The sequence below is a fragment of the Equus przewalskii genome, chromosome 15 (assembly GCF_037783145.1).
Source record: "Equus przewalskii isolate Varuska chromosome 15, EquPr2, whole genome shotgun sequence".
Lineage (NCBI taxonomy): Eukaryota > Metazoa > Chordata > Mammalia > Perissodactyla > Equidae > Equus > Equus przewalskii.
The window spans coordinates 21,709,749-21,727,467 of NC_091845.1; the positions used below are offsets into that span (position 1 = coordinate 21,709,749).

The 17,719-nt window shown below is 40.4% G+C and overlaps 1 protein-coding gene across 10 annotated transcripts in view; it reads right to left on the minus strand.

Annotated features, from left to right (window-relative positions):
- Positions 1–17,719, minus strand: part of MITF (melanocyte inducing transcription factor) — a 210,084-nt gene that overhangs the window by 186,428 nt on the left and 5,937 nt on the right. Inside the window, exon 2 of one of the 10 annotated variants that reach the window (XM_070576825.1) lies at positions 15,615–15,738. The exons of 4 other annotated variants lie outside the window; for them this stretch is intronic. The gene's annotated coding sequence lies outside the window, so the exon portion shown is untranslated. Of the gene's footprint in view, positions 1–2,584; positions 2,769–3,502; positions 3,613–15,614; positions 15,739–17,719 lie in introns of those variants that run through there. 5 more of the 10 variants (XM_070576822.1, XM_070576826.1, XM_008520166.2 and 2 more) reach the window with 5 other exon arrangements.

Genomic DNA, 17,719 nt, shown 5'->3' on the forward strand with positions numbered 1-17,719 from the left:
AGTTAGCAGCAAAGCTGGGCCTGGAACCAGGCTTCCCAATACACATATTCATTCAACACTTATTAACTATTCGGTGCTACAGGGTTCCATTTGTTGGGATAAAATGATAAATGAAAACATTCATGTTCGTCAACCTAGTGAAATTTACAATTTACTCGATGCCTAATCCATAGCTCCTCTTACCACCTCACAGGATGTTTCCAATTTCCACCTCCCCTCAGCTACTGAAATCTCATTTTCTTATTTTAGTGACATTCCCTAGATACATATAAAAAGTCTTTCTTTAAAAAATATCTCATTCCAAACAATTCAACCAATTTCTAACTATTATCTTCGCCCACTTCATTCTAGTACATTCCATAGTGATATTTGAAATATTTTCAGATAGCTATGCCCATTCCCAAATCTCAATTCAAAGTACTTAGCATCACAATGGTAGAAGGAAATGTTGGCTGTGGATACAGATCCTATAGTGCACATTTTCCAGAGGTTGAACAACCATAACTTACACTCAGAAACTCAAACCAGTGTTTAATAGTTCTTATAGTAAGGAAATTCTGCTTTTATTGCTAGTCCAAATTTTACTACTAAAATTTAAGCTAAATCCACTCTACCATAAAAGGTAATAGAAAAGAACCAGTCACCGTCTCACAACAAATAGTGTAGTGTAGATTTTGGTCTGCAATTCTTCTGTTTAATCTCTTATTCTCTTCAAAAATTACAAGAATTAATTAGTGGGGAAATTAACCAGGAAAACAAACTGTTCTGAAGTCTTAAAATAATTTAGCCAAAAAACATTTTTTTTCAAAGAAACTAATTCACCAAAAATGGAAATATTTATGTATCTATAATTTTCACTAAAGAGTTTCCATTTTGACTCCGGAGTAAACCCATGATTTTTCAAATTCATGGTTTGCAAAATCCCAAGGCACCAAGTAGCACTTATTTCCATAAAGTAAAAAGACACATTCTGGTCTTATTCTAAACAGGACACCAGAAAACAAAACTAATACTGTGAACAAACAAATCTTAGCTAAAACTCATTGAAATAATCCAAATGGTTTCCATTCCAGGGAAAATAATAAGTCAGCAGTTTGCATACGGCTGCCTTTTCCAAATACACGAAATAAGCAAAAACACCACCAGAGGAAAGTGCAAATGCTGAACCCTTTCTATTTCTGCTTCCATGGGGCTGCAGTTCGATCAATACTGCCACCGTGCAGTGCTCGGCCACCATTTACGCACACTTCAGGTGGCCTCCAACGTCCCGCCCAGAGAACTCCCAAGACAAGGTTCAGAAAGCCATCGCACAGAGAGTGACAAGAAGGCCTCACCCCCAGACCCCAACTGCTAGAACAAGGGCTGGAAAGCCAGAAGAATAAATGTTTGAGGATGTTGAGCCATCAGAACTGCCACAAAGCACACTCAGATTCTAAACAAGAAAACAATGGGGGACAGAGCCAGGCATTCCTTAAAGAACAAAAGGCTCCGGAAAAAAATAATAAAGGAATCACAACCCTTCACCTAGTAGCACTAACAGCCTGGAGTTGGCGAAAGACTGTTGAGTAAAAATATTCTATATAAGGAAACTCACTTAAGGGAAGCATTCAAAACCCTTCACCCAGGATAGAAGACAACCGACGGGCAAAACCATGGGCGGGGAAAGTCTGTCTGAAGTTACTACAGGTCACAGCAGAGCAGCATCCTAAACACTAAATTATTTTTGAAGAATAGCATTAACAGAAAAAGGAAAATGAAAATTGCTGTTTTAACTTCAAGACAGAGAACTTCCACATCCCCATCCTCCTACAGGACTTGAAAGGACAATAATTAGTCAAGAAAATAGCAAAATGAGGAAGTGGTATTCTCTTACAATTTCTGTTAATCCCCACCAGCTGTAATTTAAGAAATTCAGTGACATCAGCATTTATATTTGATCCAGCAAGCATGACAACTACAACTGCAGAATCATATGGTGGGGGGATCTTGAGGGCGACTGGAAAACACATTTGAAAACGTGGAAAATTAATTCACTTTGCAGTGAATCACTTCAACAGCTTCAATCGCCAATATTGCCAAAAATAACATAGAAAGTGGAAAAGGAAGCATAAGCACTCCAAACCTAATCAAATGATCCAGTGGAACTTCTGAAAAAATGTTCACTAAAACAAGTGAGCTGAACGTGTCTGAAAACAAACAGAAAGCAATCTAGCCATTTGTGAATGACAAGAACCAAAGACTCAGTATTATACTGAATGACAATTTATCACTCTTGAAAACACATCTGGTATACAAGAACCCGTAAACTGAGTTACGTTGGTCAGCATTTGCATTACCTTCTCAAAGACAGGCACAGAGTCAATTCCATGGTCTCCTTTTCCCAGGTAGAGAAAATAGCTCGTGGGAACACCACCGAAGTATTTTCAACGTGTCCCATTTGAGTTCAGAGACGGACCAGGAATAGGTCTGAATTCCCAACATAAATGCTAACCATTAGCGTTACTCAGGTCAGAGTCAAAGGGAGAAGGAAACCACACCAACCTTGACTGACCAAACAACCCACAGAAGAGTTGAAAACACTCACCAGGGCCGCCTCGGCCCTTTGGCTGAACATTGAGTCCACTGAACCGTCTCAGAAAGGAGATTATTAGGAAGAAGCGATTGCAGCCGCTTTGCCACACGCTTACATGCACCTTCTCTCAACACTAGGAAGGCTAAATTAGAGATAGAGTGATAATTAATAGGAACCTTGGCAGCAGGAGCCAGCTGCTTTAACAAACCAGTAATTGCTGCCTATTTAAAATGACGGGGAATTCAGCCAGGAAGGAGGGAGGTGCTAATGATGGGAATCATAAAAGGTAAAACAGACTTTACATCAACAGGTTACTTGGCTCCCATTCAAAACTATGTCTTTATCTACAGATTCAGTTAACAACGATAACAAATACGTTCAAAACCATACATAAGAGAACTAGAGATCATTAATCCTTCCAGAAATATCGCCACAGATGCAAGGAAATCTGGTGAAAATAGATCTCCCATTGACACACCCTCCAATCCCCAAAATGTCATAAATTCCTAACTTGATCATGAAAATAATTATCAATTTGCACAAGACGTCATACATATCGCAAAAGAACATTTTTCTCCTAACTGATCTATTTTGACTTGGATATCTTTTGAAAATATCCTTTGAAAAAGTCTGTGGAGAAATGTTTAACAGAGTGCATGGACACAGTTTATACTCTATTCTGAAATTAAAGCAATCCCTTGTTGGCAACCTCTCTAGGAAGGAAAAGGTATTTAGCTCAGAACAACTGAAGATTGCCAGCAAAATAAAGGAGAGTTACACACAGTGTCTCCAGTTTAAACCTCCAACCCCAGTAAATAAGACAACACATCAACCTGTTAAATTGATTACCAAACACTTATCTAGACAGTATTCCATCAGAGAAGACCAGTACCTACTACACACTCTCCGGCAAGAAGCAAACCAACGTACCTCTAACATCTTTGGATGCCCAGAGACATGCAGAGATGAGGACTCAATCATCTGGCACGGGGAGATGTCTACAGAGATAAACCAGAGCAGCAGGCACATGGTTTCACAATGACTAACGCTGACCAAAACTCTTCATAAAATCAACTCCACAGGTAAAGACCCATCTCATTCACTCAGGAAATCCCTGGCTCTCTGATGGTGTTGCAAAGGATGTGCGGATGGCTTACCGAAAAATAGGTCATTACAAGGCTAAGGGCTTTCTGACAAGATGCAGCCCAGGAGTCCCTATTGATGATGTCTCATGGAAATCTCCAACATTTCTTACAGCAGTTATAGATACCTGCTACATAGTTAACCAGGAGCAGAAGCATTGGAAACTGGTGGCTTACACTTTTCTGTACTTATGAGAATTAAGCGGCTTTTTTTTTTTTTTTTGGTGAGAAAGATTGGCCCTGAGCTAACATCTGTTGCCAATCTTCCTCGTTTTGCTTGAGGAAGAGTGTCAGTGTGCTAACATCTGTGCCAATCTTCCTCTATTTTGTATGTAGGATGCCGCGACAGCATGGCTTGATGAGCAGTGTGTAGGTCCAAGCCCAGGATTCAAAACCGTGAACCCCGGGCCTCCGAAGCAGAGCGTGTCAACCTAACCACCACATCACCAGACCAGCCCCTAAGTGGGGTTTCTTTGTTGTTGGGCTTTCTCCTCTCCTACCAATAAAGAGTAAGAATGCTTTTATGTTCATTTTGTGAATCTCTAATCCATCACTGATAGAACCCACTAAGAATATGCTCATCATTAAAGCCATCAACTATTTTTTTATAACTTCTTCCTATTAGATCATTATATCATTTTATTGAAAATATTTAACTCAATACTTTGCAATGACTAATGCTTTTAACACCCACATGTCAAGGCAGAAGTTATGTTCATTACACAACATTATGATGTTTCAAGACCTTTGGCATTCAAAGATAAACAGTCCAGAATGGAATAGTCTGGCTACAACTTTATGAAGACACACAGGAAAAGCAATTAACAACTCAGGTTAGAGAGAGAAAAGAGAGAGAGAGATGAGTGAAAAACATCAAGATGTTAGGAGCGACATGTTCAGTGGTAGACCACAGAATGGTTATGTACACCAGACTTCTTGATGTCATCAAGTAGGAAGATTCAAAGATCTTTAATGAGGAATGAGGAAAATTTACAATTTACACACCACACCCTTATAAATGATTAAGTATCCACCATCCCATCTTTTGCCACCTTTCTTGGAGCCCTAACAGGCTAATTCTTTTCTTTCTTCAGACACAGCTTTGAAAACAAAGGACTATACAGCCAAGCATGCTGTGAGCACCTTTAATAGATAGATTTATTTATCTTGGATTTAGATGTTCAACCACACCCAGAGTCTCTTGTCTTTACTTCATCAGAAACCTAGTCCTCTTTCTATTCCAAAATCAACATGAGTTGTCGCTCCTGATCACTTCCTATCCCGTCTCCCCCTTTATACCCCAATATACAAAGTCACCACCACAGCACGGTGGATAAGAGGGTGGGCTTTGAAGTCAGACCGTCCTTAGTTTAAGTCTTGGTTCCACCCTTATTTGAATGACTTTAGGCAAGTGAGTTAAGATGGCCAAGCCTCGGTTTCTTCATCTATAAAATGGGATCCTACCTACCTCATATTAGCATTAAATTGCATAAAGCATTTGAAATGTTTAGCACAGTAGGTGCCTTACTATATGTATAATTTGACTAGATCTAAATTCTTCATTTCTGTTTCAGTTTCCTGACTTTTCTAACACAGGAAAAATCTGAAACAAAAATTACATAGGTCCCTTCCTTATCTCAGGATTAAGACAGACAGGTAGACACATTCTCACACATGTATACACACTTGTATACACACATACAAACCAAACGAGCTACTCTTTTTATAATACACATAGATATAGTACAAAAATACAAAAAGCAGGCTACAGATGCAAGGCAGAACAACATAATTTTCATTACTTGAACCCCGGTAAGTTTCAGTTTCCTAAATGTAGAAGAAATGAAAGCACTAACACAAGGCACAGCCTGTAGTAAGGGCTTTAAAACTGTGAGGTGCTTCTGTTATTATTATTGCTGTTGGTGTTTCTTGGTTGTTATTAAATTGTGTGATCCATCTGCTATGCAACTTGAAACTACTGGGTCTACTGAAAACAATTCTTTTCTTTGCTCCTTCCTAAAAGAATCCCAAGCACTCCCAACAAGTACTCGATTAATGTTTACAATAATAACTATGCCAATAATTATAATATGCTAATTTTTAATACACTAAGAAGTCAAAATCATCACCTTTATCCTGTATGCCCTGAGTAAGCTGAGCCTGATTATTTCAAAAACTGCGTATGCCAGAATCTGCTGGGTTCTTCAGTAATGGCCCCGTAATTTCTCTGTGCTCTCTTCCCGGGTCCCCACTCTCACACTCCACAATAGAAATTACATCGAAATAAAGAGTAACAAATATAAAAAGCAAAGTCTCACTCAACTTAAAGATCTGGAAGTGATGGGCCATTTTTTTGGCAAATAAACTGGGAAAAATGGGAAGATCACGTTCCTGGAAAAGCTTTATTAATGTGGCTTCAAGTATAAGCCTCAACAACATTGGAGCAGACAGAGTTTTAAAACGTTTTCCCCAGTGAGTAAGTTTTTCAGCTCAGAGAAAGAATTGCTAGAGAAAGACAGATGCAAGAAAACAATTTTTAATACAGTCAACTCTCACTATTTGTGGATTCTCTACCTGCGAACTCACCTATTCGCTAAAATTTATTTGTAACCCCAAAATCAATATTCACAGAGTTTTTGCAGTCACTTGCAAACATATACAGAGAGTCGAAAGATTTGAGTCACCCAACGCATACATTCCCAACTGAGGTCAAACAAGGTGACTCTCAGCCTTCTTGTTTCAGTTTTCATGCTGTAAACAAGTGTCCTTTACAAGGTCTATTTAGTGCCACACTTTTTGCATTTTGGTGTTTTTTCTTGGTTGACCTCACTGTTTAAGACGGCCCCAAGCCTAGAGCCGAAGTGCTGTCTAATGTTGCTAAGAGAAAGAAGGCTGTGATGGGCCATACGGAGAAAATACGGTTTAGATAAGCTTCATTCAGGGATGACTTACAACGCTGATGGCAATGAGTTCAATGTTAATGAATCAATAATATACATTAAATAAAGAATCTTTAAAAGAAATACACATAAAACAAGGTAATGTATTGATCAGTTGACAAAATGTAATGAACTAGAGTGTCGCAGAAACCTAACCCTGGATTTCCCTAGGAGCAAGGGATCAGTATGCATTAATTAAATGTTTATGGTGACTTTACAACATCCCTACCACAAAGAAGGAGAATTGACTGTACTTTGTTTCATCTCTTAGCACCAATAGTAGTAACAACAATCATCGCCCCTACTAACTCAATGTTTTGAGCATTTACATACACAAGGCATTTTAAACATTATCTTCTATAATCTTCACAGGTATTCCAAGAAGGAAATACTATTACCCCCATATTTTAGGTGAGAAAACTGAGACTCAGAAAAACTCAACAAGGGCCCATAGCTAATAAGAGAAAGAGTCAAGATAATTTCTTACACATTTTCCTGAAAGAGCCTGAACTCTGTTAAACTAAGTTACTGATCCCTTCTAGCACACAAGAAACACTTCATCCATTTTGGTCATTCTATACTCAACATTTATTGGACATGAGCTATCCTGGATCTTGGAGATGCCCATTGAACTAACAAACTCCCTGTTCCCACGGGGCCTCTTGCAAGTGGAGACTGACAGACAAAAAAACAAGTATTACCTATGGGCCTATTTATAGGCAGAAGATGCTTGATTTCTTAAAATGTAAATTATTTTTTAAATAAGGGCTTCAAACATAGTGACAGCTGAAGGCTGTCTTCAGTGAATATCAGTCCAAAATATGTTTCTTGAGTCATAAAATAAATAAGCCATTGGGATGCAATGTACCGCATAGGGAATGTAGTCAACAATACTGTAATAACTTTGCATGATGACAGATAGTTACTAGTCTTAGGGTGATCACTTTGTTATATAAATAAATGCCAAATCACTATGTTGTACACCTGAAATAATACAATATTGTAGGTCAACTATACTTCAATAGAAAAAAAAATAAAATGAAATATATTTCTTTCGCAGGGTAACTGATGTGACCACCAAGAATGCTCTTTTCCTCCCCCAGAAAGAACATCTCTGGCCCTTGATGATCTGATCTGGGTTCCACATCACCCCTCGGCCCCTGGGAAGCCACTCACTTGCCAAATGCCACGGTGGTTTAGGGCTGACCCTTACTGCCCACCATAACCTTCTGACTCCACAGGAGGCTCAAGAAATATTCACCGAATATTGTTTTACCTCACAGGGCAAGGAAACTTTGCCCAAGGATCTTGCAAATAATTCCCAAACCATGATTCTGAGAAAATAAAAGTCAGATCTGTTAACGTCTGCCAACTATTTAGATGCCCAAGAAATGAATCTACTCTGGAAACTTCCAAAACTGCCTTTTCTATCTCCGATGGATGGCTCTTCCCCCTCGTGATGGGTGTCCTAACTCTCAACTCTAGCCTACACAGCTGATTCATGCTGCTCTCTCAGTAAAGTGCAGAGCTCAGAAGCCCATCAAACTGGTCCATTTGTGACCTTCCTTCTCAGCCTTCATTCTCTCCTGGGCTCATTACTTCTCTAAGTATAGTGGCTCGCACCCTAAGGAACCAAACTCTTCATGTCTTTTGCTTCCGTGTGTGTCTATTTGTTTGTTTGTTTGTTTTAATCCCACGGAAAGAAGAATAGTTTCATTTTCCCTGTTTCTTTATAAAACTCAGCCAGAACTATTTAACCAAGAGCCTCGTTTCGATTAGTCATGACAATACCAGAGAAAGGCTGCAAACACTCTGAAAAGCACCACCTTGAGAATCCTATACAAGTGTGTATGAATGTACGTATGGATTCTGATGGAAGATGTCTCCTATTAACTGGTAATCAAATGAGTTCCCATTCCTCTACACACAATAGCTGAGAGTTGGGGGAAGTGGTCTAGCAGACCTCCAGGCTACAACTGAGTACTAATACGTACAGGTTTGCAAACTTGCTGCGTATATTCGAAGCATTTGAGAACTGACTATATGGTTGGGGTTTTTTAAACTATGGAGAATCAAACTGCTGTTTACTTAAGCGACAAAGCAATGGGAAAGTCAATAGCACCTGCACAGTTTAACTACTTCTTCAATTCTTATGTAACCCCCTAAACTCTAATAGCAATGACCCCGGTATTGGCACATGGACGCAGCAGCAGGCCAAGAGGGGCAGTAATGCCAGTTTTGCAGCAGGCATAGCAGAAATCAGGGCATAGCAGCAGCAGCCAGCATCTACGCACCCCTACCACAGGTAGTTCTCTCATTACCTCACTGAATCTTCGCAGTAATCGGATGAGGCAGGCAGCCTCCTTATCTAGGTAACACACCTAAGCTGTAACTGATAAAGGCACCCACTTATGTGTGCAGTATAATGGGAACTTCTCTCCTGAGAGAGATGGTTACTACTCAGGTGAATCCCCCTTTCTGCTTTCTAGTGACCAGTGAAGCCACAGGTTTGGGGGAGAAACTTTGTGAGGAGCAAGAAAAACAAGCTGTGATTGTGGTGATCAGTTCACAATGTATTTCACACCAAAACATCAAGTGTACACCTTAAATACACACAATTCTTATTTGTCAATTATACCTCAATTAAGCTGGAAAAAAGACAAGCAAGTTATTGTATTGGTGTGAAGAAAAACATTTAAAACTTAGGTTCTAGTCTCTAAAATAGCTATACAGTGCTATTAGAAGGGAAAAATCCTAGAAGAGTGAAAGATATAAAGATTTTGAGGTTCAAGAATACAGGGCATTATGGTTTATATTGGATAAAGATAACTATACATAGAGGCTATCATGTTAAATGGGAAAAGATAAAGCAGGAACTCGCTATGGGCAAAGTCGAAACACGACAGTTAGGAAGGATAGCTGTGTGTATGGATACAGCAATGGAGCTCAGCTGCTACACTGCACAGTGTTGTGAAATGCCAATTAGTGCATCTTATTATTTATCCCTCCACCTAGCTATCATCTGTAATTATGATTAAAGGAAACATGCTGATAAAGACAAAGATTGTTTTGGCAACAAAAGTAACGCCTTACCTGTAAATAGCACGTGCTGTCTTTAAATACCTCCGTGTCAGGCATCCCACAGTTCACCACTATTTGACCTGCATCAACTCCCTAAGATCCTATGCTGATTATCCAACTTAGGGATTACTTAGGCCCCCTCTTTCTCTTCAATGGACCCTCTTCTTTTCCTACGGATTGCCTTTGAGTTGTTTTCTCTGCGTTAAAGCGTCTAAAACTAAAAGTTTACTTCAAGTCAAAAATCTCGTTGATGTTGTAGATACAGAGGGAACCAGAATGAAGGAACCAGCTATTGAGTACTGACTAAGAGCCAGGCTTTGGGCTGAGCACTTTACCCACATATTTCTTTTAATCCACACAATTGTCCTATAACTTAGATCATATTATTGTCCACTAGCCCCACTTAGCCCTCTGTTGAAACTGAGGTCTCAAGAACAACTTGTGCAAAGATAAAAAAGCTAGCAGGTGGTCAAATGGGAATTTAAGTTAAAAATCCTTCTTACACTGAAGGTTAAACCCAGAACTTTAGACTTATTAGACTGGTTAGATCTTCACCAGATTACAACAAGAGCAGATCAGGGCCTTTTCCTCCGGAGAAGGTCAGCAGGAAGCAAAAAACAATCCAAATGCTTGGGTCTAAATGGATTAAACACAGGGGTAGGTTGAATTTCCCGGTAGAGAAGTCGTCCAGAACTTTTCCATAGGCTCTATTTGTCTGACACGACATTGGCCCTGCCCTTCCCTCTCGCAGTCTATTCCTCTCCCTCAGAGAAGTGAACGGCCTGGGCAGATTCAGAAGAGGGGAACAACTCTGTTATGTCAGGACACCCTTCCATGTGACAAAACACATGCTGGCTGGTCGTAGTCATTCCGCCCCTCTGTTTTGGAAGCTCCCACACTCTACAAACTGTCTGGAATTCATTAAGACGGAAAAACAGGCTGACAGTCGTATTTCAAATTTTATGCAGTAGAAGTTTTGTGAAAAACAATTTGGTCATGTGGGCACGCTCAAAACCACCCTCACCCTGTTTCTCAACCAAATCTTTCAGTCAAGTGACTGCAGTATGCTTCAAGTTTCACACTTTCTGAGTCTAGATTACAACCCTCTTTTGTGATTTGGGCCAGGGCTCCTTAAGGTAGGAAAGCTAGGTTAACTCCAAGTCACTCAGAGATCACATTTAGACAACCAAGAATCCTACCTGGTTTCACTAACATAGATCTGATAGCTAACTTTCTAGAAGGGATACACTCTTTTTTTTTAATCAGTGAGTGATTATTATCAATGATCATCTCTGGCCTGAACATAAAAAGCAGCACTCCATTTTTTGCTAAACATATTCTAATCCAAGGAGTTTTTCGTTCAGCAATACAGGAACAATTCAATACAGAGATACAGGATTTACGGTAAAAGCATTAGGGCGGTGGTGCTCAAACTCGAGTGTGCATCAGGGTCCCCTGAGGGGCTTGTTAAAACACAGACTACGAGGATCCGTCACTACAGTTTCTGATTCAGCAGGTCTGGGGTAGGGTCTGAGAATGTGCCTTTCTAACAAGTTTCTAAGTGACACTGAAGCTGCTGGTCTGGGGGCCACATTTTGAAAGCCACTGAACTAAGGTGGTGGCGGATGTGTTGTCATTGGGAAGGCAGGTGGTGATTTTGCTCAATGAACTTGGGATAAGAAGCATTGCATAGAGGCCGGATTCAGACAATGTATAAATTCAGGCAGTCCTCATTCAGGTGGCAGGAAATCCCAATTGAGCATGTTTACTCAGAAAAGAAATGTATTGGTTAAATAACAGAAAAGTTCAAGGATAGGTCTAACCAGGCCTACCAGGGATAGGCATGACTTGATCCACAGGTGAAAACACTACTACTAAGACCATGGCAATGATGGCTAGCTAGCCACCAAAAACGTATTCTCTTTTCCAGGACAGAGGCGTCACTGTCCAGCTGGAGTCTCTATTTCCTAGCTCCCACCCCTGCATCCAGATACAGACACGAGACTGATCCTTGCCAAGAAAATTTGAGCAAAAGTGATGACTGTCACTTTTGGACCTTAGTTATGCCTTCCCCTCTCTTTGCCTTTCCACTACTGGACACAAAGGACTCCAGGGTCCTAGGCAACGGCAGAATCAGAAGAGGGAAACAGCCTAGGTTCTTGATTTGCTATATGGAGGAAAGTTCCCTGCCAACGGGAACTATGACGTCTATGACTATTGAATGCCACTTTGTTATAGCAACTAACATTAACCTAATATAAGGATGGTTTTTCTCTGCCTCCAAGGGTTGGCTTTATTCTAAAGCTCAATATCCCCCCAAGTTCAAGATCAATGGAAACAAAGAGAGAATCTCTTTCTGTTAGCACCCAAGCAAAATCCTAGGATTCATTTTCACTAATGAACATGCACCTCCCTGAAAGCAATCTCTGTGTTGAAGAAATAAGGCCGGGCCTATGTCAAATTCTCCACTCCTGGAGCCATGAAACTGAAGCATGTGGGCTGAGCGTGTGGGAAGGGGTTGTTACAAGAATTTGGAAAAGAGACGAGGAACAGCAAAATAAGAGTGTCCACCAGAGTAAATATGTAAGGAAAGGGAAGCTGGCTGCCAGTGAGAACTGATTAGGAAGATATCAGATATATGAACCCAAGAGTGAGAAAGGCGGGTACACTAGGCCAGCAGAGTGACATGCAGTATCACTGACTCCAAAAACAAACCCCAATTAATTGTCCCTGCCATTCAGCCTCCACGGTTAAATCACACATTTTAGTGACTGTGATACTATGACCAAGCAAGGGCCATCAAACTCTTGTTCATTTCTGAATCAGCAAAGATTTAAAGCATTGCATTCCAAGATCCCATCATTTAGCATTTACTCATCTAGTATTTATCTAGATAAAACATTAGCAGTGTTTATCTACCTAAGACCAGTAGATAAATGACCATACTAAGATGAAGTAATGTGTGGTTCCAAAAAGTCTACACACCAATTGTCCAATATACCACAGGCAGTGGCCAATCTCTCACAAGTCACTCTCCAAGCATACTTCCTTGCAGCAACTGGGGAAACTTTTATTTGGAATGTCACCAGGAATCATGCCAGTTGCATATATTTTTAGGGACTGTTTTACATAAGCTACTGTAAACTCTTCTTTTAAAAATAAATAAATAGAATTTTCAAGAATGAATAATTGGTATCTTCTTCTTCCCCTGAAAGTAAATGACCCTAACTGGCCAATACTATTTTATGTTTATTCACAGCCATTCTCTGCCAGAAGCATTATAAATTCATTGCAAAGGGTTCTATTGGCTGAGGTGCCAATGTTCTAAATTTAGATGGTGTGGTTATGCAGGCTCAGTAATACAACAGAGCAAAGCTGACCCTGAAATAATACCTTTCCATATTTTGCTGAAAAACTTGAAATAAAAATAAAGCAAAAATGGATGTAGAAGGGATTTGTTACAATATCTGTATGCCTGTTCATGGACCGAATTTTAGAGTACTATCTCCAGCTGCTTGGGACAGATGCATACAAGAGGAACAGCATGGCCACATCTCACTGAGGTCCTCTGATAGACTCTACCAGGATCTCGCACTAGGTTCCAAGTTAAACAGGAAAATCATCTTTAGGATTTCTATGTGCTTTTCCTTTCAAGTTTCAAATCTCCAGTTATAAAAATAAAATGTGGGCCGGCCCCGTGGCCGAGTGGTTAAGTTTGCGCGCTCCGCTGCAGGCGGCCCAGTGTTTCGTTGGTTCGAATCCTGGGCGCAGACATGGTACTGCTCATCAGGCCACGCTGAGGCGGCGTCCCACATGCCACAACTAGAAGGACCCACAACTAAGAATAAACAACTATGTACTGGGGACTTTGGGGAAAAAAAGGAAAAAATAAAATCTTAAAAAATATATATATATATATATAAAAATAAAATAAAATGTGTATGCTGAAAAACATCCTTCTTAGAACCAGTTAGTATTTGGGAACATTTTACAATAAAGGCACCAAAGTAAATATAGCATTCTTATCTATCTGTCATTTCATAATTTCATATATAACCTCCGCCATGAGACTAAATGAATCTTCTTTGTGTCAAATCTTCTTCCCACTGAAGCAAGTTAAGATTCCCAGAAGGAACACCTGCTCCACAAATACAAGGTATACAGACTCCCAACAGCGGGGACAAGCACTTTTCCCGCGTTGCCCTTGATCACACAGGAAAACAGATGACTGTGTGTGAATGATTCAGCAGGTTATCCCACTTTGGGGAAGGGGCAGGGGTGGGGAGGGTGAAGGCCACAGATGCCTTCCTGAAATTGCTCAATAACCCACAATTTTCTTCTAGAAGAACAGGATTCTACCAGTATACTCCATAGACCTATAACTCCCTACATTTGGATTTAAAATGTTTTCTCTCACAGGACTAGGATTTTTCCTTTTGAAAGTTCCACTCCATGGGTACTTGAATCAAAGAACACAGCTACTGAAATTCAAATGCTTTGAAGTTGTTTTTTTTAAGTAGTTGAATTAAAAACAAGCCATCGCCTGCATATGTCAGCATTGATGAAAGCTCAGGGTGGTGTGTGGGAGGAGAGGCTTCTTCTTTTTCATTTCTGCATCAACACTGACATTTTCACATCAGTGTAGACAGGAAGTGTGATCTAGGGGCTGAAACACAGGACTGGGAGTCAGGAGTTCTGCTGGGTTATTTGTGGTGTGTGTATATTTTGTTAAATCAATCTTAGGCTAGAGGTTTGAATCCTAGCTTACTTGGACCTCTCCTTTACACCAAAAAGTAATTCGAAATCCAGCCAAAAACCACTCCTAGGCTAAGCATAAGGGAAGGATGGTCGGAAATGAATGACCTCAGTGCAACAGCAGGGAGAAGAGCAAGGGAACAACTCAAGTAAGATGATCCTAGAGGGAAGAAAGGGTAATAAAAGTAACAACACCCATCTCCACATCTAGTCCAGGGTTAGGTTCATAAAGATAAGCATAATTCTCTGACTCACTCAACATTAGGAAAACACTTAAGACCAAGTAATAAACACTTCCAGGGAAGATTAATGTCTGTATTTTTCTCCACTATTCCTTTACCACCTTAAACCAATCCTATGCGTCTTCCGGGCACCTATAAGGTCAAGCCTAATGTTAGCTGCTTTGCCTGCATTACCTTCTATCTTCACAGCAGTCTTGCAAGGTAGCCATTGCCCCATGTTACAGAAGATGGAACTCAAGTTCAGAGAGATCGGGTAGCTTGTCCAAAGTCACACAGCTAGTGAGGGGAAGCACCAAGATTTGCACATTTATTTCAGACATTCAGGTCTTGCCTCAAAATCATCTCCTGCCTGAGGTCACTCCTGATGACCCAATCTAATAAAGCCCTCTTCTTTCCCAGTCACATTCTATCAATAACACCCTATTTAGTTTTCATAGCACCAAAAATGATCTTGTTCATTTCACTGCATCCCCATCTCCAAGATGGAAGCACCATGCTAGCAAGAACCTTGCCTGTCTGGTTCTACATCTGACTCCCTGTGGCCAGCACAGAGCCTGACACACTATAGGAGCTTAATAAACAACTGTTGTAATGGGGTAGAGAAAAGAAAAAGGGAAGGAAATGAAGAAAAATGAATAAATCCAGGTCCTTCTGATCCCAAAGTAATACTGCCTCTGCTTAAAGTGATTCAGGGACGTTTTAGATGCACCTTGGGGAGGACAATAGGGTCCTCGTGATTTTGAGGTAACACTGACTTCCCTGTGGGTCTTCCTCTCACCATCACCCCATCACTCCACCAAAGCACCGAATCCCTTCCCACCCGCCCTGGTTCAGCTTCCAGCACAGAAGGAAAACAGCCAATGAGTTACCATCTGGAACCCACCCAGCACAGTGTTCAGCACTTTGAGAAGCCTCCAGAAATGTAGGATGTTGAAGAGAAGAGCTTCATCATTCTGAATCTCAGGACAGACGTCTCCTTGAACACTCCACAGGTGTACTTCTTTATTCTTCATGGCATGCATGAAAGCCACAGTGGGGAAAGATGGAGCAAAGAATTAAGGAAGCCATGTTTAAGAACCAACCTAGAGAAATGAAGAGCCTAGTCTTCCTCTCCAAATCCTTAGGAACAGAAAGAGGGTGTGGGAATTTCAGCAGAGATCCTAGACTTGCTTGAGGGTCTTCTTGCCCTCAGTCTTCATCTGCCTCAATAAAGAGGCAGACTTCAAGACTTTGTGCGATTCCTCGCCCTGTAGAGTACACAATGCTCACTAGACTCACAAAAACCTTCTTACAAACTGCAAACTTGTCTTTACCATATCAAAAGCCTGTGGCAACTGCATGTAATATCTCTGACCCGTCTTCTTGATTACTGTCTCCAAATAATGCATATTTGGAGTTGAGTCAAACATATTTTTATAATTTACTTCGATGAGACAAACCTAACAGCAAAGTACATTTTATACTTAAAAACACACGCACAAACACACACACAAAAACAAATGAAACTCTTGCTTACTGTCCTTCAAAAATGACAAAAAAAATTTAGCCAGGGATTTTTTTTTCCTATTATTTATCCTAATACTGCCAGTTCTGAAACAAAGCAGTTGGAGGGAGAAATTTAGTAACTTTGATTTGTCCCAAGATACATTTTTTTACACTGAGGTCCTATTCCTGACAGTAAGCACATGTGACCTGTTCTAAAAAAAGGATATTTTCCACTTCTTGCACAACTGGAGCAGATATAAACATCAGCCTGTGCAAACTGCACGGCAGAACTCAAAGGGAATTAAAAACATACACATACATACACTTAAATAAATTCTATAAATAGCAGTACTCAGGAAAAGGAAATCTCCAATAACACACAAAACCAACACTTAGAATCCCACTTTAATCAAGTTTTCCATCTAATCATACCACACCACTAATTTGCATAATAAGATTTGAACATCTGCCAGGTTAAGGCACCTCGATCTTGTCTATTTGGCTTCAGAAACATAATTCTATACAGGCTTTAGTTATTGTTATGAGAAGGGAAAAAACTGCAATCATGGTAAAACGGAAAAGAAAGAATCGGTATTACTTACTAACACGTGCTAGGCACTCTGCAAAGCATTTTTACACACTTTATCTGTTTTAACACTTCTACCAATCCTAAGAGGACAGTTCTACTGATCCCATTTTACAGATAAAGAAACTGAGGCTCCTAGGGGCCAAGTGTCTTGAACACAGACATAGTGGTTAAGTGGCAAAGCCACACACTTATGCACAGCACATAAGCACGGCTCCCTCTGAACCTGTCACGTGCATTCAGTCTCTTTGCCACTACCAGGTGCCCGCACACCACAAGGAAGAGCTGGGACTCTGGTTAGAAGTTTAAAGGGCAACCAAAAACCCTAAAAGTCTATTTTAAGATTATGACCTCCAAGTCACCTAACGTTTTATTTAATGTTGTAGAGAAATACGTTTGAGTATTGCTTGAACTTCAAGGCCAAACTCAAATACCCCTATTTGTTCACAAAACTGCCCCCCAAATTCCCTTCCTCTATTATATTCCCCTTGCTGATGTCCACCTCCCCACGGGGAGCACACTCTGTCTGGTATGTTTCGCTGGATCCACGTGTTCCCTTTCACTCACCCACTGAGGTGCGTTTCGAAGAAGGAACAGCACAACGCACCTTGGCATTTCCCAGCCATTCACAGTGCCTTCTACACGGTGGTACAGACTAGTGAATAAGAGCCTGGGGCTAGAGCCAGACGGCCTCCATTTAAATCCAGGCCCATCTGCTCACTCTGCCTCAGTTTCCTTCTCTGTAAAATGAGAATGATAAAAATACCCTAATACCCAAGGTTCCTTACTATTTTTGTTTATGATCATTACCTCATGCAGGTTTTTCAAGATTAAGTTAACAAATATGAAAACACTCAGAACTGGGGCTGGTCCATGCTCCATAAATGGTAATTGTCATTACTGGTATCAATTTGCAC